Raw genomic sequence first — 26,017 nt, forward strand, 5'->3', positions numbered from 1 at the left:
ATTTCACTTGTGTGTAAAGTGAGATTTTCTTAATATAACATAGACACACTTTCATATGTATATAAAATGTGACTACACAGAATCTGAAATAAGAACAAAGGAATGTAACCTTAATTAGTGAATTTGATGGACAGCAGACTGTATCTATTATTCCTGCCAGCTCTGATACCCTGCTGTTACCTACACTGGTATTAGGAGTAGAAACCAAGAGATGGCTACAAATTGATAGAAGAAATAGTCTCTGACCTTATTTCACAGGGGCTCTAAGGAACATCAGTGCTTGGAATTCCAAGAATCTAGAGCTCACACACCTGCACAAAGACAGCTAGAATAGTACCATAATGACAGGCTACCTAGGAGAGGTCGGGGAAAGCAGAAGAGGGTGGCTGACTGAAGAAGAAAGAAACTTGCTTGAAAATGCAAAGCTAGAGCTTCCAATAGTGTCTACAACATCTGTCTGGCCAAGGCAAACTTAAAAACTTAAACTAGGCATTGAGGGGTTGTATCAGTGTCAATTTCCTGATTATGATATTATTCTGCAGAAATACAATACACTTTCCTACTACTGGGGGATACTGGCTGAAGGGTCTGAAGGATCTGTCTGTATCATTTCTTACAACTGCATGTGCGTCTACAATTATCTCAAAAAAAAAAAGAGTAAAATAAAACTGGTATTCAAATGGAAAAGCTAACATTCACTGGAAGGCCTGATGCTGAAGCTGAAGCTCCAATACTTTGGCTGCTGCTGCTGCTGCTAAGTCACTTCAGTCATGTCCGACTCTGTGCGACCCCATAGACGGCAGCCCACCAGGCTCCCTGTTCCCGGGATTCTCCAGGCAAGAACACTGGAGTGGGTTGCCATTTCCTTCTCCAATGCATGAAAGTGAAAAGTGAAACTGAAGTTGCTCTGTCATGCAGGACTCTTCGTGACCCCATGGACTGCAGCCTACCAGGCTCCTCTGTCCATGGGATTTTCCAGGCAAGAGTACTGGAGTGGGTTGCCATACATGATGCTAAAAGCCAACTCACTAGAAAAGACCTTGGTGCTCTGAAAGATTGAAGGCAGGAGGAGAAGGGGGCGACAGTGGATGAGATGGTTGGATGGCATCACCAACTCAATGGATATATGTTTGAGCAAATCCCAGGACATGGTGAAGGATAGGGAAGCCTGGTGTGCTGCAGTCCATGGAGTCACAAAGCATCGGACATGACTTAGCAACTGAACAACAACAATCAGTTATTTGGTCAAGGATTGTAGCAGCAAGGATGTTCATTACAATGCCAGGAAGACCCAACATAGCCAAAAATAAGCAAATAAAAAATTTTAAAGAATGGTAACAATAACCCTGTGTACGAGACAGCAAAAGAGACACTGATGTATAGAACAGTCTTGTGGACTCTGTGGGAGAGGGAGAGGGTGGGAAGATCTGGGAGAATGGCATTGAAACATGTAAAATATCATGTATGAAATGAGTTGCCAGTCCAGGTTCAATGCACGATACTGGATGCTTGGGGCTGGTGCACTGGGACGATCCAGAGGGATGGAATGGGGAGGGAGGAGGGAGGAGGGTTCAGGATGGGGAACACATGTATACCTGTGGTGGATTCATTTTGATATTTGGCAAATCTAATACAGTTATGTTAAGTTTAAAAATAAAATAAAATTAAAAAAAAAAAAGAATAATAATAATCCAAATAACTGGAACCTTCAAAAAAAAAAAAAAAGAATATTACAATGCTGTTTACATCAGCTAAATACTGCACAAACTGCCTAAATGTCTAAAGACAAGGAATTCATTCAGTATAAAAATCATAGTATGTACATACAAAGATTATTATGTAGTCATTATTTTATAGGAAAACATACACAAATTTTTTAAATGGTCAAAACATTTTCACAAAGCAGATTATCAAACCATATGATCCCAGTTTTGTAAATTATAAGTGTAAGGACTGAAAGGATAAAAACCCATAATGTTAGTAATGGGGGATTAGATTAAGGGTGCGTTTTCCTTTTTCTGACTTGTATTTGCATCCATGAACACTAATTCACTCATGTATGGATCAGTATAAAGTCCCTGTGGCACATGAGGCATTGAAGGATAGCACAGACAGCAAGAGGCTTGCAGGCCCTAACGTCCTGGAGCTTCCTGGCTAAGACAGGCAAACACAATGATGCCACAGGACAGCAAGCAGTGGTAAATGCTGTGCCTCCTGGAAGCAGGGTCCTCGGCTCTGAGAAGCCTCACCCTGGATCCTGTCAGTTTCAGAAACCAGCTTTCAGTCCACAGAGCCCCGACTCTCAGAGGCCCAACCAGGATCCCTCACTTTCATCTCCTAAACTCTAATCACTGTAGCACAGCTTCTAAGAGCCTAGTCTTAGAATAGAGAAATTGAGACTGAACATTCCTAAATTATCTGCCAAGTGTCAGGCACTGTCATGGGCTTAGTTTATACAGGATCACAGAGCCCTATCACAGCCACAGAAAGCCGGAATTTTGTTAGCATTTTACAAAGGAGTGAAATGGAAGCACAGAGAGATTAAATGGTTTGCCTACAGACACACAGCTGATGAAGAACCACCATTCAAATCTGTGTCTGACTCCAAAGTTTATGCTCTTTCCACACACACCAGGCTGCTCTCCCTATTTACCCATCAAAACACCTCTCAGCAGAGCAGCCTCTTGAGATATCTGGCCACTGCTGAAGCACTGTTTGTCTGGCCACAGTTATACCCTCTAGGATGCCAGGCAGCAGACCTAAAGACTCAAACTCTCCAGGAAGAACTGCTGAGGTTGGAGTTGTGGAACCCAGGGGAAAGAGACTGAAGCTGACTGACTGCCAGCACAGCTGGAGATACTGAGGAGGAGGCTTTCGACCCACGGTCAGGAAGCAGCCCCCACCCCCCACCACTCTCCAAGCTGCTCCAAGGTTAAAGACGCCAAAAGGCAGCATGGACAGTCTGTGAATCCCTTCTCTGCTCAGGAAAACAGCTTCAAATACTTCTGCTTCCTTGACACTTCTCACCTAAAGTTTCTCTTTTTTATCTCTTAGGATTCAAGAGGTCCCTGCCAGTACACTTTGCAAGCCTGTCTTGGAAGAAAAGTGCTTGCTTGTCCTTGATCACTGATCTCCTATACTCACTACCAGTCCTGATAAATAAAAGCTCTCAGCAAAGTTACCCTATATGAAAGTCTAGAGACCAGTTAAATTGAACAATATTGAACCCACAGAAAATCAGTTCAGTGGGTAAGTGCAGAGCAATATAGAAAATATAATCTTATTTGTAGTTCAAAATGTTGTGTGTGCATAATATAAACATATTTTTGTCTTTTAAAACTGTATTACTATGAAAAGTTTCAAACATCACAAAAATAGAGTAAGACAGTGAACCCCTATGCATCTATCCCCTTAAGTGTCCAACCTTGAGCCATGCTGAAATTGCCAGATCAGTGGGTTCAGGTGTTGCCGGCCTGGCCCATCCATCATGAAGTTCCACATCTGCCTTTCCCATGATGGTTTTACCGCCCACTGATGAACATGGCCTAGATCCATTTATTTATGGTTTCATAATTCCTTCTTCATTTTCACTGAAATTCTTCTATCAGATCAGATCAGATCAGATCAGTCGCTCAGTCGTGTCCGACTCTTTGCGACCCTATGAATCGCAGCATGCCAGGCCTCCCTGTCCATCACCAACTCCTGGAGTTCACTCAGACTCAAGTCCATCGAGTCAGTGATGCCATCCAGCCATCCCATCCTCTGTCGTCCCCTTTTTTTCTTGCCCCCAATCCCTCCCAGCATCAGAGTCTTTTCCAATGAGTCGACTCTTCGCATGAGGTGGCCAAAGTACTGGAGTTTCAGCTTTAGCATCATTCCTTCCAAAGAAATCCCAGGGCTGATCTCCTTCAAAATGGACTGATTGGATCTCCTTGCAGTCCAAGGGACTCTCAAGAGTCTTTTCCAACACCACAGTTCAAAAGCATCAATTCTTCGGCGCTCAGCCTTCTTCACAGTCCAACTCTCACATCCATACATGACCACAGGAAAAACCATAGCCTTGAATAGATGAACCTATGTTGGCAAAGTAATATCTCTGCTCTTCAATATGCTATCTAGGTTGGTCATAACTTTCCTTCCAAGGAGTAAGCATCTTTTAATTTCACAGCTGCAGTCACCATCTGCAGTGATTTTGGAGCCCCCAAAAATAAAGTCTGACACTGTTTCCACTGTTTCCCCATCTATTTCCCATGAAGTGATGGGACCAGATGCCCTGATCTTCGTTTTCTGAATGCTGAGCTTTAAGCCAACTTTTTCACTCTCCTCTTTCACTTTCATCAAGAGGCTTTTTAGTTCCTCTTCACTTTCTGCCATAAGGGTGGTGTCATCTGCATATCTGAGGTTATTGATATTTCTCCCGGCAATCTTGATTCCAGCTTGTGTTTCTTCCAGCCCAGCGTTTCTCATGATGTACTTTGCATATAAGTTAAATAAACAGGGTGACAATATACAGCCTTGTTGTACTCCTTTCCCTATTTGGAACCAGTCTGTTGTTCCATGTCCAGTTCTAACTGTTGCTTCCTGACCTGCATACAAATTTCTCAAGAGGCAGGTCAGGTGGTCTGGTATTGCCATCTCTTTCAGAATTTTCCACAGTTTATTGTGATCCACACAGTCAAAGGCTTTGGCATAGTCAATAAAGCAGAAATAGATGTTTTTCTGGAACTCTCTTGCTTTTTCCATGATCCAGCGGATGTTGGCAATTTGATCTCTGGTTCCTCTGCCTTTTCTAAAACCAGCTTGAACATCAGGAAGTTCACAGTTCACATCTTGCTGAAGCCTGGCTTGGAGAATTTTGAGCATTACTTTACTAGCGTGTGAGATGAGTGCAATTGTGCGGTAGTTTGAGCATTCTTTGGCATTGCCTTTCTTTGGGATTGGAATGAAAACTGACCTTTTCCAGTCCTGTGGCCACTGCTGAGTTTTCCAAATTTCCAAATTTTCCAAATTTCCAAAATTGAGTGCAGCACTTTCACAGCATCATCTTTCAGGATTTGGAATAGGTCAACTGGAATTCCATCACCTCCACTAGCTTTGTTCATAGTGATGCTTTCTAAGGCCCACTTGACTTCACATTCCAGGATGTCTGGCTCTAGGTCAGTGATCACACCATTGTGATTATCTGGGTCGTGAAGCTCTTTTTTGTACAGTTCTTCTGTGTATTCTCACCATCTCTTCTTAATATCTTCTGCTTCTGTTAGGTCCATACCATTTCTGTCCTTTATCGAGCCCATCTTTGCATGAAATGTTCCCTTGGTATCTCTGATTTTCTTGAAGAGATCTCTAGTCTTTCCCATTCTGTTGTTTTCCTCTATTTCTTTGCATTGATCACTGAAGAAGGCTTTCTTATCTCTTCTTGCTATTCTTTGGAACTCTGCATTCAGATGTTTATATCTTTCCTTTTCTCCTTTGCTTTTCGCTTCTCTTCTTTTCACAGCTATTTGTAAGGCCTCCCCAGACAGCCATTTTGCTTTTTTGCATTTCTTTTCCATAGGGATGGTTTTGATCCCTGTCTCCTGTACAATGTCATGAACCTCATTCCATAGTTCATCAGGCACTCTATCTATCAGATCTAGGGCCTTAAATCTATTTCTCACTTCCACTGTATAATCATAAGGGATTTGATTTAGGTCATACCTGAATGGTCTAGTGGTTTTCCCTACTTTCTTCAATTTAAGTCTGAATTCAGTCAATTCTTCTATAAGGAATCCTTAACAAATCCTTAACAATTGATTAGATTAAATACAGTATAAAAGGAAGACAGATAATTGCTAGATTGTTTGTATTATTTTATTGTTTTCAGAATATTGAGGTGGTACCCTAGCAACCTTCAATGGTGACCAATGAGTTTTATTTCATTTTTAGTGTCACTAGGAGCTCACATATTTGTTTATATTTTATGTACTTATTCAACTGCAATCTTACATTCTTTCTATGATATATATACATATGCAAAAAATATAATAATGAATCAAGCAAGAAAAAACCCCACCCCAATCCTTCTCCCCAGAAAGGATTTTACAGAATCTTTACCATGAATTCTTACCACTAAGGGGAACATGAGTGAATCTGTTTCTCACAACTTAGAAAGCTGAGTGGGGCCACTCTCTTTAAAGAGGAACAACTTAAGAGAGAAATTAATCCAGCTCCTTGGAAGCAGAAATTCTGAAAAGGAAGACGAATTATTTAATCAGACACACAGAAAAGAGTCAAATTAGGGGTTAAGAAATTAATCCTATAACGTTTAAAGAAAACTTTTTTTAAAAAACTTTTCTTCTTAAGGAATAATTGTATATCAGTAAACAAAATTTGGGAGCATTCTAATTCCTTTCTCACAAGCATATGACCAATAAAAGTTGCTATTTGACATGAGCTAGTAAGGTGACAAGAAGCATTAAGACTTCAGAAGCAGCAACCGTGTACAGTAGCAAGCTCAGTGCTGCAAGGCAACCACCACCTGCTTTTGTAAACTGGTCTAAAACAAGTTCCTGAATTTCTGGGCACTGCCTTGCCCTGCTTCCCCTTTCTCATCTCAGTGAACTGCCATTCCATCTCTCCAGGTGCACACATGTCACAGGTCTGTCTCATCCTTAACTCTTTTCCTTCTCTCTGACATTCACACTCAGCAAATCTTGCTTGCTCTTCCTCCAAAATATGTCGAGAATCTAACCCCTTCTCCCACTTCTGCTTTTGCCACCCTGATTCAAGCCACTTCTATCACCCACCTGGGATATTGCAACAGCTTCTTAAAGGTTCTTCCTGCTTCACCCTGATTCCTGTAGAGGGTAGTTTCCATCCACCACCAGAGTGATCCTGCTGAAATTGTCTCTTCTACACATCAGCTCAAAAGCCAGTACTGGCTTTTCCTCTCATTCAGAGAAAGAGTGAAACTCCTTGCTGCAGCCCCTTGTTACCTCCCCAGCCTCATTTCCTACCTGCTTTCCCTCTTCTCTCCACACCAGCCTCACTGTTTGGTGATTCTGAAGACACTCTAAATATGCTGCTGCCTGTCTCAGGGCCTTTGCGCTTACTGTACCACATGGAACATGTACTCCCAGATACCTGCATAGTTCATCCCCTTTTCTCCTTCAGGTCTGTGCTCAAATATCACCACCACCACCACCACCTATGTCCATCCACACACAGCAATTGCAGCACTATTTACAATAGCTTGGACCTGGGAGCAATCTAGATGTCCATTGGCAGATGACTGGATAAGGAAGTTGTGGTACATACACAATGGGATGCATTTGAGTCAGTTCTAATGAGGTGGATGAACCTAGAGTCTATTTATACAGAGTGAAGTAACTCAGAAAGATCAAGACAAAGATTATATATTAATGCATATATATATATATATATATATATATATATATATATGGAATCTAAAGACTTCCCTTGTGGCTTAGGTGGTAAAGAATCCACCTGTAATGTGGGAGATCTGGGTTCAATCCCTGGGTTGGGGAGCTCCCCTGGAGAAGGGAAAGAAGGGAATTCTTGCCTGGAGAATTCCATGGACTATAGAGTCCATGGGGTCACAAAGAGTCAGACATGACTGAGTGAGGTTCACTTTCACTTTCACGGAATCTAAAAAGATAGCACCAATGATCCTACATGCAGGGCAGCAAAGGAGACACGGACATAAAGAACAGATTTTTGAATGGAGAAGTGGAAGAAGGAGAGGGTGGTATGATTTGAGAGAACAGCAGGGAAACATACACATTACCATATGTAAAACAGATAGCCAGTGGGAGTTGATATATGACACAGGGAGCCCAAAGCCAGTTCTCTGTGACCACCTGGAGGGATGGGGAGAGGGAAAGGGGAGCAGTGCTCAGGAGGGAAGGCTCACAGGTATGCCTATGACTGATTCACGTTGATGTATGGCAGAGGCCATCACAACATTTTAAAGTAATTATTCTCCAATTAAAATAAGTAAATAATTTTTTCAAAAAACATTCCACATGCAGTAATTCCTATCCTCCTTTCAGGTTTTATTGTTCTCCCTAGCGATTACCATAGCTCTATCACTATATAGTTAATGTAAGTATTTATTTTGCTTGTTTTTATCACTTCCACTAAAACATAAGCTCCACAGGGCAGAGGTTTGGATCTTCTTTTATTGCTAGAAACAGGACCCTGATACAGTGCCTTAATAAGTAGCAACTGAATGAATAAAAATACTGTGAGAACCAACACTGTGGGCTTCCTTTAACCCAGGTCCCCAAATACAGAAGCACCACGTTTTATCCTCAGTCTCCAGCCCCATGGCCAGTGGAATATGGAATATCAGATTTTACTATATTAACATGCTTATCAATGTGCATTTGAATGTGGTTTAAGAACAATTTTTAATAAACTATTTCATCTCTTAATAGATACGGTGAACAATACATGCTAAGTGTCATAACATGTCAGACTTTTATTTGCATTGTAAAATTGAACTGGCAGCTGTGCAATAATAAAAAGGTAAGATTATGAGCTGCACAAGGAACAAATAAAGCCTGATCACTCAGGTATGGCATTCTTCCACCTTCCCTACGGGATGCCATTTCTGCCTTGGTTAATGGTTCTCCCAGATTGTTCTCCTGGAGTAGGAAATGTCACTGCCCTTAGACCCTAGAGCACCTCATTAAAAAAGCACCCATTATAACCTGAAATGGCTTTGGTTTTAGACTATTTGCTTTCTTGGATTCCAGCTCAGGGATTTGCACTCCAGCTCAGTGATTCTTAACCACAGACTAAATATCGGAGTTGGCTGAGAAGCCTGTTCACAATATGCATTCCTGGGCCCCATCCTGAGAGAGTCTGAGTCATCGGTCTAGAGGGGAATTGGGGGAGGATGAGTATTAGACAGCTGTACTTCAGGAAAACTCCCCAGTGATTCTGAGATGCTCCTCTGGTTCAGAATCACTGGTCTAGCTGATACAGACACTAAGCATAACTACTATGGAAGTCATTTTAATTGAGGAGGAGGCGGGCCTGGGAGGAACCCTCAACACTCAAGGACAGATGAGTCATAAGTTTTCCAATAACCAACATCTCACAATTGAGGGAAGGTTACATTTGATGGCTGAGCCCCTCTAGAAAAATCCTCTGGTCTTTGCAGTGAGGAGAGGGAAGGGATTGCCATGAGGAATAGGATTTCTGTATTTTATTTAAGCCTTGCCCACAGTGCATATTTTTATCAGGTAGGAAATGTCTACTCCTTTTGTTCCAAGACTTTTGGCCATACTTTATGACAACAGTAAAGTCTCCCAGGCCTCCCTCATCATATCGCTTGTATTCTTTCCTAAGTTATTCCAGGTCTCAGAGGGCAGGGGGCACAGCTCTGAGAAATGAGAGGGAGGAATGTTCAACTGGTGCAGAGCACCATGAATCGGGGAGCCCGGCAGGACAGCGGGTTCAGGGAGGGCTTTCTGGAAGAAGTGACATTTTAACCTGTACCTGATGGATATACAGGAAACAAGCAGGGAAAGGAGCATGGAGGTAGGACTGTGACAGGAATAGGAAGTGGCATGAACAAAGACACAAGGGGAAGGTATTTCCTGCCTTCCTTGTGAAAGGAGAGAGAGAAGCCCCGTGTGGCAGGAGCAGGGGGCTCAAGGAGGACAGCAGAAGAGGGTACTCTGGAGAAAAGGGCTAGGGCCAGATCATCCAGGGCCTTGCAATCCAAGGTAAGGAACTCGGCCTTTAAAGTCTAAGAGAAGCCACTGGAGCATTATTAAACAAGGGAGTGACTTGTTGGGCTTTTCATTCTAGGAAAAAGTTCTCCTGAGGAGCACAATTACAGGAGCAAGGCTGGACACAGTGAGACCAGATAGGAGGATGTCTTAATCATTCAAGGCAGAGGCAAAATCCTAGAGCCCCATCTTCTTCTGCTCCCCCGCCTCACTGTAACATAAGAGGGAGCACCAGCATTTCTGAAAACAGTATGCTGAATGTCTAAAAGTTCTTTAACTCATCAAGAAATATTCTTTCTAAAAACATGTTTATTGAGCACCTACTAGCTTCCACACCTGCACATCCCACACGATAGCCTCTAGCTACGTGAGACTACCCAGTACTTGAAATATGGCTAGTCTGAGATGTGCTGTAAAGGTAAAATACACACAAGACTTCACAGAAAAAGAAAAATATAAAATCTTGTATTAGTAATTTTTATGCTCATTATCGGAGAATGCAATGGCAACCCACTCCAGTACTCTTGCCTGGAAAATCCCATGGACGGAGGAGCCTGGTAGGCTGCAGTCCATGGGGTCGCTAAGAGTCGGGCACGACTGAGCAACTTCACTTTCACTTTTCACTTTCATGCATTGGAGAAGGAAATGGCAACCCACTCCAGTATTCTTGCCTGGAGAATCCCAGAGACGGCAGAGCCTAGTGGGCTGCTGTCTATGGGGTCGGACACGACTGACGTGACTGAGCAGCAGCATGCTCATTATATGTTGAAATTACTACATATAAAATATACTGGGTTAAATAAAATATATTACTAAAGTTAATTTCATCTGTTCTTTTCAGTTTAAGTGTAGCAGCTAGAAAATATTAAATTACATATGTGGCTCATATTTATGGGCTATATTATATTTCTATTGGACAGAGCTATTCTTGGCACTATTCTCAGCACCAAGAATATGGCAGAGTGCAGATCAAAGTCCCTGCTCTCAAGACAGCTTACGTTTCAGTGGAGTGCAATCCCAAATCATCTCAACAAAAATCAAAATATGTATGTTCTTTATCATTTGTATAATAAATCCCTTTATCACCAAGAAGAGCCATACAACACTGGCATCCAGGTTTGGTACCATGATCATGTTGGCACCAAGAAGCCGGGCAGAGGCCAATGGTGTCCTTGCACTCAATGGAGGTCAAAGGACATCACCGCCCCTGTACAAGCAAAAGCCACATGGCTGTTCCTCTAGACAAGTGGAGCTGGATAGTGGATAACTGAGCCATCCCATGACACATTAAGTGGAGGCCATGATGTCCACAGAACCTATAGTGTCACTGCCATGTACGTGGATTAATAATGCGTTGTGGCTATTTCAGCAAAACAACAGTATCCATCACATTAAATCAGTGCCACTAATTGGAATATTACTGCTAATGTACTTTTGCTTTTATTTGGTTTTACTAAAATGTTTCAGTTTTATAGTTGTACAACAGCTAAAATCATGAGGAATTTGTAATTAGTTTTGTTTGAATATATTTAAGTAATACTATAATAAGACTAATTTCCTTTACCACTGGAAATACGCTGTAGTATTTTTCCTTGAAAATAAATCCTTATATTACTCAAATTTTATAAATCCTGCCATGGATCATGATACCTATCCTATTCATTGCACCTCTACCATCCTCCACCTATTCCCTCCCCATTACCCAGGGGCATCCCAGGGGCCTTTAGTTTGCTATTTGCCACCAGCATCTGAACAGCCCTGGTAGCCAACTGGCCCTCTCCTCCTTCTGGACTAGAAGAAGGTCCATTATAATCAAGGGGACTATCTCCAAGCCAGTTATGGCTCTAGGGGAGGATATATACAAGCAACAACACTCAAAACACCCAATGTCAGTTGTACCACGGCACTCCCAATCAGAATGGGTGTTACCTGCAAGGAGTGAGTTTACTCTTACTGCTGAATGCTACCCTGTATGGCCCCACCACCGCCTCTATCCACAGCTGGCTCTGGTTCTGCAGGTAAGGGAGGGCGCCCAGGAGCTCCCTGCTGTCCTGTCTGTCACCGAATTCCTCAGTACCCTGCATGGCTGCCCTTCGGAGCATCCATCTGTGCATCAGTCTCACCAATGACTCCTAGGCCAACATAACAGAAAGAAGGAACATAAATACTGTCAGACTGGAAAACAGCAGAGCATAATAGTTAAAATGATAAAGTTTGAAGCCAGACAGCCTGGCTTAGCTTTGGATCTTAGGGTCCACAACTAGCTGAGGTGGCCATGGGCAAGTTCTCTGTACTTCCATTTCCTTTTCCTTAAAATAGAAATAATATCAAACTTTCTGTGGGACTTACAGTGCTTCCCAGGTGGCACTAGTGATAAAGAACCTGGCTGCCAACGCAGGAGAAGTAAGAAACTTGGGTTCGATCCCTGGGTCAGGAAGATTCCCCTGGAGGAGGGCACGGCAACCCACTCTAGTAGTCTTGCCTGGAGAATCCCATGGACAGGGGAGTCTGGCAGGCTATAACCCATAGTTGGGACAGTTGGACACGACTGAAGCAATTTAGCAAAGCACTAGCACCGGTGGGATTTATGAGGATTAATTAAGATAATACATATAAAGCACTTGGAACATTCCTTCACTCATTAACCATTACTATTATCCAGAAGACCAAGAGTATCTTTCTTGCCCACAGTAGAAACAAGATATAGACCTAAAAGGCCCAAACCCTACAGAAATACCATCCTCCCTGCGATAGCTGAGCATCCCCCCGCCACCACTGGTTTGGGAAGACTCAATCCTGAATTGGTCCACACAAGTCTCATCCGCTTACAGCCACCATGAGGTCATTGGCAGAAAAACTGACTGAGCATTGCCACAGTAGGAGATGCACTGAGCAGAGAAATGAGAGTCTTGCTTTGGCACAAGCCAATATATTGCCTACAAATCTACATACCTGAGGTCTTACCAATGGAACTCCAGAATTCCACAGCTTGTTTTCAAAGGGAACAGTGTATGAAATATGCCTAGGCATGAAGTTTTGGGGGCCTGTGTCAATTTCAGTCACATTATAAACAACATACTCACACTCTGGAATATGGGGAGGAAGATATCATGCCTAAAGCACCTGAGTGCCCTTGGGCAGATCACAATAGATCTGCCCCCCAGTTTTTCAAGCGCAGAATCATTGACCTGAAACACAAAAGCAGCTTGACACTCTAAAGTGGTGGTTCTCACACTTTGGTGGGTATCAGAATCATGTGGGAGACAATAAAAATAGGCAAGTCCCAGGCCCTAGTCCAGTGAGCCTCTGTCTTCTTCATCAGCTCCTGAGGTGTTTCCCTAGAGCCACCCAAATGTGAGCACCACGGCTCTAAAGCACAAGGGTCAACCTATAATCCAACACTTAAAGAATGCTTTCACTGAGCACCCCTAATCACAAGCTCACCGTTAAATATTTTAATTAATAAAATTAATAAAGACATAAAAGCACTAATCATGTTTAAGTAATGCTGTCTATGCATAAAGTAGCATTTTGAAAAGGTATTTGCATAAGTTTATTTTAGACTTGGGAATTCTTACGGCTCTCACACTGCCTCACTATTACTCAAAGAATACTTTAAAATTATGATGTGAAGACATTTAATTAACTTTTAATTGAAATGGCTCCAGGAAGAAGATTATAAATAGCATGTTCATCTTCACCGTGTTCATTATAAGACACAGAAAGTAATTGACAGACAGGAAAGCACAGTAAAACTCAGGGCACCAAGGGTGTGGTCACCAAAAGCAGGAATGCACGGCTCCAGGGTAACAGGCCAGTGCAGACATTCCCAATGAGTCCAGAGTTCCAGGGATGGATTACCTGGGTTCTAATAAGCATCTTTTAAATACTTGTGTGTGTTAGTCACTCAGTCCGACTCCTTGCGATCCCCATGGACTGCAACTCACCAGGTTCCTCTGTCTATGGGATTGTCCAGGCAAGAATACTGGAATGGGTTGCTATTCCCTTCTCCAAGGGATCTCCCCAACCCAGGAACTGAATCCAGGTCTCCTGCATTACAGGCAGATTCCTTACCTACCAGAAATGGCCACTATAACACACTTTGAGACACTAGGAACAATTTGGGCCAGAAAGTCCCCAACTTAATAGAAGGCAATAATGTGAAATTTTGTTCCTTGACTTGAAACACAGAAGTCTACCACATCACAGTGTTATGGATGACCATGTGGTGCACAGGAGGCAAGATGTGGAGGAGGGAGCAGAGACCCATGGCCCAGCACATTTGGTTCTGAATATTGGCTTCATGGTAAATTTAAAACCCCACCCTTCCAGTTGTTCCGCCACCACATCTGGAATCTGCCCTACATACTCATTCTCACCAGGTCAACAACAAATCACACTATTTAGGTATTTCTCTAAAACATGTCTAGGAGCCAACCATTTTTCCACTCCACTATCACCAAGGTTCAGGCTACTGTCATCTCTCACCTGGATTATTACATAAGAGCCTCTAAATATTTCTCCCTGTAAGTCAGGTCACATCATTCCCCTGCTCGAGGAGCTCATTTCACTCAGAGTAAAAGTCCAAGTCCCGACCAGGACCTACAAAGCCTTGTGTATTCTCCACCTCTTGTCACCTCCACTCCAGCCCCACAGCCTCTTTGCTGTTCCTCAAATGTACCAGGCACAATCCCAACCCAGGACTCTGCACTTCATGGTCCCTCAGTCTGGCACTCTCCCCCACATGCCCCCAGATGGTTGCCCAGCTTTCTTTACCGTCTTCAGTGGCACATCAAATGTCAGTGCCTCTGCAATACCTGTGGAATTTGCACCTACTATACAAAGGTCCGACAAATCAAAGCTATGGTTTTTCCAGTAGTCATGTATAGATGTGAGAGTTGGACCATAAAAGCGCCTGAATACAAAAGAACTGATGCTTTTGAACTGTGGTGTTGGAGAAGACTATTGAAAGTCCCTTGGACTGCAAGATCAAAACAGTCAATCCTAAAGGAAATCAATCCTGAATATTCATTGGAAGGACTGATGCTGAAGCTGAAGCTCCAATACTTTGGCCACCTGATGTGAAGAGCCAACTCGTTAGAAGAGACGTGATGCTCAGAAAGATTGAGGCAGGAGGACAAGGGGATGACAGAAGACAAGACTGTTGGATGGCATCACTGACTCAATGGACATGAATTTGAGCAAGCCCCAGGAGATGGTGAAGGACAGGGAAGCCTGGCGTGCTGCAGACCATGGGTCACAAAAAGTTGGACATGACTAAGCAACTGAACAACAACAACACTATATATGGGCTTCCCTGGTGGCTCAGATGGTAAAGAATTTGCTGCAATGCAGGGGACTCAAGTTTGATTCCTGGGTTGGGAAGATATCCTTGAGAAGGAAACGGCTACCCACTCCAGTATTCTTGCCTGGACAATCCCATGGACAGTGGAGCCTAATGGGCTACAGCCCATGGGGTCACAAAGAGTTGGACATGAATGAGCAACTAACACTTTCACTCTCTTCACTTTAATACTACATATACATTATATATATGTATATATAGAGAGAGTATGAATATCTGAAAAATACATAAGAAACTGTAAACAGCAGAAAATTCAACTAAGTGGGACTATTTGGGGGGCAGAGTGAGGGAAGAGACTTTATTTTACACTCTATAGAATATTTTTTGATATTTTTATAGTAAAATAATTAGTGGTAGCTCATTTTATGATAATATTGGATAAGTAGATACCCAGTTACATTCACAGGAACCCAAGTAGCACGGTCAGTTGTGGAGTACTATAGTTCATATTCTTTATGTGTTTAGTGGAAATTTTTAATTGAGATATAATTGACATATAATATGTATTTATTTCATGTGTATAACATAATAATTTGATATTTGTATGTATTGCAAATAATTACCACAATAAGTCTAGTTAACAAACTAGACTTCTCGTGATGAGAAGTTTTAAGATCTACTGTCTTGCTGCTGCTGCTGCTAAGTCACTTCAGTCGTGTCCGACTCTGTGCGACCCCATAGACAGCAGCCCAGCAGGCTCCCCCGTTCCTGGGGTTCTCCAGGCAAGAACACTGCAGTGGGTTGCCATTTCCTTCTCCAATGCAGGAAAGTGAAAAGTGAAAGTGAAGTCGCTCAGTCGTGTCCGACTCTTCGCGACCTCATGGACTGTAGCCTACCAGGCTCCTCCGTCCATGGGATTTTCCAGGCAAGAGTACTGGAGTGGGGTGCCATCGCCTTCTCCATCTACTGTCTTAGCAACTTTCAAATATACACACAGTATTATTAACTATAGTCACCACATTGTATTCCCATGACTAATTTATTTTATAACTGGAAGTTTGTAACTTTTGACCACTTTCAACTTTTCCCCCTGAGTCTGGTAACCACCAGCCTGTTCTCTGTAATGGGGGAGTTTGGGGGCTTTTTTGTCTTTGATTTTTTAGATTTCACATATAAATGAGATCATATGATATTTGCCTTTCTTTATCTGACTTATTTCACTTAGCATAGTGCCCTCAAGGTCCATCCATGACGTTGCAAATGCCAAGGCTTCCTTCTTTTTTATGGCTGAATAATATTGCATTGTGTGTGTGTATGTATGTGTGTGTGTGTGTGTGTGTGTGTGCGCGCGCGCGTGCAGTTGTTATTGTTTAGTTGATAAGTCACATCCAACTCTTTTGTCACCCCATGAACTGTGCCCTGCAAGGCTCCTCTGTCCATAGGATTTCTCAAGCAAGAATATTGGATTGGGTTGCCATTTCTTCCTCCGGGGGATCTTCCCGACCCACAGATCAAACTTGCGTCTCCTGCATTGGCAGGTGGATTCTTTACTACTGAACCACATGTCCATTCATGGACGCTTAGCTTGCTTCCACGTCTTGGCAATTGCAAACAATGCTGCAATAAATTTGGGGGTACAGATAATTTTGGTGTTAGTATTTTCATTTCCTTTGGGTAAATTCCCAGGCTGGAATTGCTAGATTGTATTTAATGGGATTTCCATGGGTCTGCCTGAGAAGGAATCTAGACACCAGGTATAACATCGGGTTTTTTTAGGAAAACAATTGCTCCCTCCAACCCATGGCAAGAGCTTGGTCCTTCTCTTCCCTCTGCTGCTTCTACTTCTGTCCTCCCTGTTCATCAGCGCTGTCTCCAGCTATTCCTCTGAACACGCCACCAAGCCCCAGTCAACTCCACTCCAGCCAGGTGTATGGTAACAAGGCAGCACCTGGCTCTAGGGCATCTTACCTCCTCCAAGCCCTGAGGCATGATCAAGCCACCCAGTCATGTGTCCGAGGCATCTGTGAGCCTAATGTTCCCAAGTTCTAGCCTGGCAATGTGAGAGGTACCAACAAGAGAGAGGCCCTGTTTCTGGAAGACAATGTGCTTTGTGCTTAAAAAGTCAAGCTTAAAAAGTCAAACTATAAAACCCATGCACACTAGACGCCAGACACCCATCCTTTGGATCTCGAAGCAGAGTCAAGATTTATAGGAAATATCCAAGGTTAGAATGAGGTCTTTCCCCTCAGCAGTTAACTAATGACTGGAGAGAGAAATGTGCTACATAGAGCACTGAGTTAGGACTAAGGAAACCTGTGTTCTCCCACTAACAATTGTATTGACCAAGTCTCCTCATTGATAGAATGAGGGGACTTGATGGAGTGATGGCTGATGATGCTTCCCACCCATAATAACCTCATAATCATGGCTGCAGTCTATTGAGATTTTATCACGTACCAGATCCATGCTAGCCTTCAGGTTAATTCCTTTCTATAGCCTCATCATCACATGAATTCAGCAAGGTAGGTATTATTACTCCATTTTACAGGGGAGACAAGCTCTCTTGAGAGCTTAAAGAACTTGATAAAAGTGATGCATTGCCTCATTGGTAGATCTAGGACTCAAACCCATGTCCATTCAATTTTCCTGCCCCATTTCCTCTTATATATAGTATCCTTTGTACAGAGAGTAGTCTAGAATACCTATACTGCACAAGTCTCTGCCCACCATGATAAAGCTCTCCAGAGCTGAACAGCATTTAGTCACCTACTCATTCATTTAACCAATGTCTATGCCTCAGTTGCTGGACAGCTGCTGATAAAATCTCCTTGATGAGTTTGACCCTGCAGATGCTACATAAATCACTCTGACCACAGCCAAAGGTCAGCACCAAAGCCCACCCAGGGGGTTCACAGGTTCAGAAGAGATGGTAGTTATTATTATTGAAATTGTTATGCTTGTGGTGGGGGTGGGGAGAAGTCAGGGCCTAGGCCTTGCCTGCACAACGTAGGCTGAGCCACATGGTGCTATATATTGGTTGTAGCTGTCCTACAGGGAAACTTAGGGATCATAATAAGCTGGACAGAGTTCTGTTAGTCACAAGAAAAAACAGGCAAGAGAGCACTTATGTCTTAACTCAAACTCCTCACCACAAACAGGCAAAGCCATTTCATGTGTTCTACATCATCTATGGGCTTCCCTGGTGGTTCAGTGGTAAAGAATCTGCCTTTGCAATGCAATGCAGAAGATCCAGGTTCAAACCTTGGGTCAGGAAGATCCCCTGGAGAAGGAAATGGCAACCCATTCCAGTATTCTTGCCTGGAAATCCCATGGACAGAGGAGCCTGGTGGGCTACAGTCCATGACGTCACAAAGAGTCGGACATGACTGAGTGACTACACAACATCATCATCTACAGATTTGTATATCCTCATCCTGAGGCTGAACTCATCTAACTGGTATGCAGTATGAAGCCTTAGAAAGGGCATTTCCCAGGGTTGGAAGGAAGAAGCATCATTTCAGCTGGTGTGGCTGCTCAGTTTGCTGCAAAGTCGGTCCAGCAAAAGGGGAAGACTATGTAACACGAAATATAGACTTCTCTGCCATTGCAGCCAGGCAGAGTGAAATCAAAATTGCATGCCAGAACACAGGAGCTGGAGGTGAGGGAAACTGCTCAGGTCCAGGGTTTAAACTGCAATTAAGGATTGTTACCTAATAAAAGGTCTGATTTCATTTACATTTGGAAACACAGAATTAAACAAAGTGAAATGGGTTTGTTTCTTCATTTGATTGTGGTTATGGATTTGTTTCTTACTTCAGTACTTGTCAGAGACCATGGAATCATCTTCTCCACTGAGCATCTGGCAAGTATGGGGATCTCAAACCAGGAAACTCTGCTCCACAACATTTCAGCCTTAAAATAGGAGTCAGTGATCTTTTTTTTTATAAAGGGCCCAAGAACAAACACTGTAGGCTTTTCAGGCCATGATGCAGCATCAAGGAGATGATGCAGTGACTTAGATGCAAGAGAGAAAACAAATTTCTAAAAATACTTTGATGTATACCTGTGGCGGATTCATTTTGATATTTGGCAAAACTAATACAATTATGTAAAATTTAAAAATAAAATAAAATTTAAAAAATAAATAAATAAATAAAAATACTTTGATGAAATTGAAAATATATAATCATAGCTGAGTGCAATTTTGTGCAATTCAGGTCTACTAATGAGAAGACTGAAACTCTTTTGTGAGGGATAATGTTCTGCTTAATTGGGGTTCAAAGTTAGTCTTCTGTATTTCTATGGCAAGAAAGCAGCCTAAAATGAATGATCAAGGTAAGGCATCCTCTAAGTTACAAACAGATAAAACTGGAGGGGACATTATAGAGCAATTATTTCAGCTCTTTCTTATAGAGGAAGTGAAGCCCAGATTCCTGGGAACACTTGCCCCTTGCAGCCACAGAGAGAAGAGAAGTCAGTCTCATGACTTACAGTTCCACTGTGCCTCTTAGACTGTTTGTGTTATCTCTAGGAGAGCAGACCCAGTGGCATGTCCAGCATCTGCTGATGTTGTTGTTGTTCAGTCATTCAGCTGTGTCCAACTCTTTGTTAACCCCATGAACTGCAGCATGCCAGGCGTCCCTGTCCTTCATCACCTCCTGGAGTTTGCTCAAATTCATGTCCATTGAGTCAGTACTGCCATCTAGCCATCTCACCCTCTACTGCCCTCTTCTCCTTTTGCCCTAAGTGTGATTTTTGTATTTAAAGCCACATCCAGAAGAGCCTCCTTTAAGAAGCCATGTACTGTTAATATCGGTGGCAGTGACTACAGGTGACTTTGCCCGGGAAGGCTCACTACTGTCAGTCGTTCTTTTACATTTGGCTTCACCACTGTCCCTCCAGCATCTTGAGGACACGGTGTGTCCAGTGCATTGTTCTGTCATCAGCATGTGGCACGTGAGGAAAATTCAATAAACCCTTCTTTGATTAAACAACTGTTAAGTAATTAATGTCTCTTCTTTTGCAAAAATCTTTTCCACCCCTTCCCTCTCAACAAAGTGGTGGTCAGATCATTGTTCCCTTCCTAAAACTCTCTGATGACTCACACTGTACTTAGAATAAAATCCACACTCCTCACCTGACCCACAGGTCCTTCTCAATCCAGCCCCAGCCTACTTCTCTGATCTTGTCTGTTTCTACTCCTTCCCTCTTCAGTCATGCTGACCTGTTTCCCCATTTACCATATATGTGAAATTTATTCCTGCTCTACTGCTTTTGCAAAGGCTGCTCCCTCCATTTAGAGCTCTGCTCCCTGATCATTACAGTCTCTTCTAGCATTGCTATCCTCCCCTCCAACCACTGTCATTTATTTTCTCATTTATACGTGTTCTCATTTATATGTGTGTGAGTTTCATGGGAGAAGAGGTCTCTGCTGTCTTGTTCACCACCACGCTTAGCTCCCCAGTCAATATCTGGCACATAGCAGGTATTCAATAAATACTTGTTGAAGAAATGAATTCCTCCAGGCCTCCTCAGCCTTCTTTTCTACTGTACTCACAAAATACAATGAATATGTGTTGAGTAAATGGAATAAATAAAGATAGAACATCTTTCTTTTGATTTCTGGGTGAGATCTTGGGGTAGATGACATGCTGTAATTGACCAGAAACACAGGTGCAGGGGCATGGTGTGGAAATCAGAAAAACCAAAGACAGAACCGAGGGAGCTATTGGGCATATGTATAGTTACTTAGCTCTCCAATTTGTTTTCATTTAAGTTTATGTGTCTTCAAACCAATGCCCCCAAAATTACAGCCTCTGACTGGCTGGCACATAAATTTCTGACTTTAAAACCACTTTATTTCAAGCTTGATAAATAGCTTTTGTCACTAGGTAGAGTAATTAAGGTGCAGTATTGGTCGTCGCTAGGCTGGACTGACATTACTTTCTTTTCAGTGTTTTGTTACCTGCCTGTCGGATTTGGCAGAGCTCATAGCAAGGCTCAGGGCTGAGTTATGTACATTCTCTCCTGGCAGGAGCTTTGTCAGGAAGATATATCACCCCCTTCTACTGAGCAGCCTCTGTTTTCCAAGACCCATGGCAGGCATTCCTGGTACATGCTGCCAAGCCCCTGTCCTTCATCTCTGGTGGCCACCCAGTCACTGGCATAGAAAACAATGGGATGTTCCCTATTTGAGATCTTCATGCTACTTGGCCTCCCCACTATGTTCTAGCTTACTCTCTACAAATGGTATTTCATTAATAATTCAATATAAATTTCAAAACCAATGCTTCATAGCACTGGAACTGCCATCCTGTAGAAAGAGTAAAGCAATGGGGCTCAACCTTGCAAAGCCTAATCTCCACGACACATCCGAGAAATAGAAAGGGAAACAGAGAATTAAAGGGCATCTTGTCTGCTATCATCCAAACTGAAAGTTGCTCAGTCGTGTCCAACTCTTTGAGACCCCATAGACTATACAGTCCATGGAATTCTCCAGGCCAGAATACTGGAGTGGGTAGCCTTTCCCTTCTCCAGGGGATCTTCCCAATCCAGGGATCAAACCCAGATCTCCCACATTGCAGGTGGATTCTTTACCAGCTGAGCCACCAGGGAAGCCCAAGAATACTGAAGTGAGTAGCCTACCCCTTCTCCAGCAGCTCTTCCTGACCCAGGAATCGAACCGGGGTCTCCTGCATTGCAGGCAGATTCCTTACCAACTGACCTATCAGGGAAGCCCAAGGGCATCATAGGCTCTTAAAATAAAACATTAACTTAAAAATTCAACTGCCTCACTTTATGGATGATGAAGCTGAGTCCCAGAGAGATCAAGTAGCTATTACCTCACAGCTGGTCAGTGGTAGGATGACTATGCACATACTTACTTGTTCATCTGAGTGTTAAAGACCAAGGTTTGGAAACTTTTATCCCGTCAGAAGTCACATACTGAGTCTCACTGAGGAACTATTTCTATTTCTCTGTCAGGTCCACGAATTCAATTCATTCTTTAGATTCTACCTAATTTCCTCACATTCAGGATTCAGGACCAGAAGAGCAGCAGTAAAGTAAAATGGATGGGCAATTATACCTTAGATGTCAGATCTGTATTTGTGTAGCCGATATTTACATCCAGCATCTCTTTCAAGGTATCTTGAAAGAATCCCGCTGAAGAAGGCTTTACCAATATGAGAATATCCCAGTAGAAAGGTGCTAAGTGGGTCATTCTGCTGCAAATCAGTCAGGGAGATGTCACCTGCATCATCATGCTGTGCATCTCAGAGGTCCCTGATGACAGGGGGAAAGCATCTGCCTCAGAGAGGGCACCAACAACTAGATAACAACCTCAACTGATGACAGACTCCACCCCTTCTCTCTCTTTCTTCAGTGGACTCTGGAGAGAACAGAAGCACAGACAGGAGAAAGGATAGAGCATGAAAGAGAAAACCACATCCCCTCCCTACTCTAGGTCCTTGAGCTGACGTCCCTAGCAGGGAAGAGGGAAGAAGCTTTACTGTGAATTAGACAATAAAATTTGGGTTGTTCACATCTGAATATGAAATTGTTATAATGCCATAAAGTGAGTACAAAGCAATGGGTGCTCCCTGAGATGTTTCCAAGAAATGTGCGAGAGCCAGTAATATTTCAGGAATTACTAATTAAGTATGGGTGGAAAAATCCCATGGATGGAGGAGCCTGGTGGGCCGTAGTCCATGGGGTTGCTAACAGTTGGGCACGACTGAGCGACTTCACTTTCACTTTTCACTTTCACGCATTGGAGAAGGAACTGGCAACCCACTCCAGTGTTCTTGCCTGGAGAATCCCAGGGACGGGGGCGCCTCATGGGCTGCCGTCAATGGGGTCGCAGAGTCGGACAAGACTGAAGCGACTTAGCAGCAGGAAATGGAGGGATGGAGAAGCTAAAACGATGGACATAGCAAAGAGGAGGTGCTCATGAGGAATGTACTCTGCTTTGTGAAGAGTTTAGGCTTTATCCTTCTGATGCTCATTAATAGCTGAATTATCTAACTTTAAAGAATATCAGATTTACATGCATTCAACAAATATTTATTATAGACCTAAAAGTACCAGGTTCTGGGGATATGTCAGAGAGTGAAACAGACAACAAACTCTGCCCTTAGAGAGTTTACATTCTAGTGGGAAAGAGGTAACAGATTCTAAACATAGTAACTAAGTGTTTACTATCTAGGATGTTAGAAGCTGATAAATATTGTAGAAATAATTAGAGCAGTGTAAGACACTGGATGTGCTGAAGCAGAGAGGACAACGGGGTCAGATTCCATCACTTAATTCGAGAGTCAGGGAGGCAACACTGAGAAGGTAACACTTCACCAAAGACCTGGAGGAGCTGAGGGAGTTAAGTGTGAGGAAATCTGAAGGAAGAGTATTCAAAGCATAGGAGATGATCAGTTCAAAGGCCATAAGGCCGGACCCTGCTTGATGTACCTATATAACAGCATGGAGGTTAGTGTGGCTGGAACAGAATGAGAGGAAAAGAGCTGGAGATAGGATCAGACAGGGTCAGATCAGGTAGGGTCTCAAAGACCTTGAAGGATTTTGACTTTTTTTCTGAGTGAACTAAGGAAACACTGAAGGATTTACATAGGCACAGGAGAGTAACTTGATCTGAATTGTTTTAAAAGGATCATTCCAGCTGCTGGGGGACAAGGTAGAAGCAAAGCGAGAGTTAGCAGGTGTTTGTAACTATCCAGGAGATTACATACTTTAAAAATCACTATGGAAATATTGAGGAGATAGGAATGGAAGAGAGTGAGACTGAAAAGATCAGGATCAGTTAGGAGTCTATCACAATAGTCCAGCTATAAAATAACTAAGTTCTTCAATAGTTCTGACCCACATCTATCATCATTTATACTAAAACACGATCAATTTTATAGAAATAATAAATTGAAAGTATCAAATTTGAGGCTAGGGGAAAGGAAATAAACAGATAACTTATGAGGTATGTATAAACACGGCATGCAATTTAACACAATCAAGAGAATATTTAACCTGTGACTCCAACCCAGGGCTCTGTACACAAAAGATGTTCAAAAGTCTACTTTGGGAATTTTACTTATGTATGAAGAACCAATTACTACAGGGATTGCCCTAGTATTAACAATCAGAAAAGTAGGGAAATTACATAAAACAATTTTTCAGATACTAGGCAATGAGGCAATCTCTGTGATCTCTCAGAGAAGGAAAATAATCAGATAAGTGCTCTGATTGCCCCAGTTTACTTCCTGGAGACATTTCAAAACTGTAGTTCAGAGTGGAAACTCAAACAGAATATAGTATTCTCATTTAAAGAGACATATTCTGTAGGTCAGAATATTGGAGAAGAGGGCACTAAGCAAAAATGCTCCAGAGATCGTCAAAGGGGTGCCCTCAAGTCTGTAGCTGATTACTGATCTGCACATGCCTGGGCTAATACTCCATGAGACTAGGGATAGAACTACTTGAACCAAACAGGCTGGAAATGTCCCTGAAATCACATGATGGTAGGAATAACTCACATTCTCATCACTCAGAGGGAATAAACTTCATAAAATAGAGAACATTAGGCAGAATATTCAAGAGTCATGTCTTAGCAGTGGGGGATAAATTAAGCCTAGAATAAAGACTGCTCCAGACCTACCACAATAAAACTTGAACACAAGTTTCAAAGGGATCAAACTGATCTGCAACTGTAAAGACAACACTCTTTAAAGAAATACAACAAAATCTGACATTGAACAAAATAAAATTCAGTGCCTGGAATCCGATCAAACACTTCCAGGCATGTGGCAAAGAAGAAAAACACAAACTATAAACAGAAAAATTCTACCAACCAATAGAAACAGAACCAGAAATGACAGATATTTGCAGAAATTTTCAGAAAAAGCAGCTGTTATAAATCTTATGAACATACTTCATGATGTAAAGGAAAAGTGAAAGCAGAAGTCGCTCAGTCGTGTCCAACTCTTTGCAACCCCAGGGACTGTATAGTCCATGGAAGTCTCCAGGCCAGAATACTGGAGCGGGTAGCCGTTCTCTTCTCCAGGAGATTTTCCCAACCCAGGGATTGAACCCAGGTCTCCCATATTGCCTGCAGATTCTTTACCAGCTAAGCCACAAGGGAAGCCCATTTAATACAATTAGCAGAGAAACAGAAAATATTCTAGATGAAAAATACAAAATCTGAAGTGAAAACAGCACTGGATTGAGTTAACAGTCAATGGGATACTTCAAAGAAAATAATATCAGATACACCAAGAGAAACTGTCCAACATAAAGCATACAGAAAAAAAAAAAAAAAAAAAAAACACTGAAAAATATTAAGAGCAGACTTGAGCTTTGGGGGAAGGATACTGACTTACAGATTCAAGAGACTCAAACAGGATAAAATTAAGAAATCATGCCCAGAAACTTCATAATCAAACTGCAGCTAGAGAAAAAAATGACACATGTACAGAGGAATAACAGTTTGAATGACTACAGATTTTTCATCAGAAGCCATGAAAGCTAGAAGGGAATGGAAAGACATCTTTCAGGAACTAAAAGAATATAACTTTTAACCCAAAATTCTACCAGAAATATCTTTTAGGAATAAAGGAAAAATAAAATCATTCTAAGGTGAAGGAAAACAAAGATAATTTGTTGCCATCACACCCGATTTTTTTTTAAAAATGCTTAAGAAATTTCTTCAGAATGAAAACAAATAATAAAACCAAAGGAAAACAAAGGACTTAAAGAATGAAAGTGCAACAAAAATGGTTAAGTATCTGGGCACAGAGACCATTTGTATCCTTTAAGTTCTTAAAAATACTTGTGACTGTTGAAAGTAAAAATTATGTGAAAAATCCTAAGAAATCCACACAAAAAACTTACTAGGATCATTAAGGGAGCTTAGTAGTGTAACATAATTCAAGGTCAGTATAAGTCAAACATTCTATATACTATCAATGAA

At 42.2% G+C, this 26,017-nt stretch overlaps 1 long non-coding RNA gene across 1 annotated transcript in view; it reads right to left on the bottom strand.

Annotated features, from left to right (window-relative positions):
- Window positions 1–5,651: 5,651 nt before the first annotated feature.
- Window positions 5,652–26,017, bottom strand: part of LOC123334223 — an 86,890-nt gene continuing 66,524 nt past the window's right edge. The window contains exon 3 of the long non-coding RNA XR_006552054.2: window positions 5,652–6,225. This is a non-coding gene — a long non-coding RNA (uncharacterized LOC123334223). The remainder of the gene's footprint in view (window positions 6,226–26,017) is intronic.

Source organism: Bubalus bubalis, chromosome 1 (assembly GCF_019923935.1).
Source record: "Bubalus bubalis isolate 160015118507 breed Murrah chromosome 1, NDDB_SH_1, whole genome shotgun sequence".
In the NCBI taxonomy this organism is placed as follows: domain Eukaryota; kingdom Metazoa; phylum Chordata; class Mammalia; order Artiodactyla; family Bovidae; genus Bubalus; species Bubalus bubalis.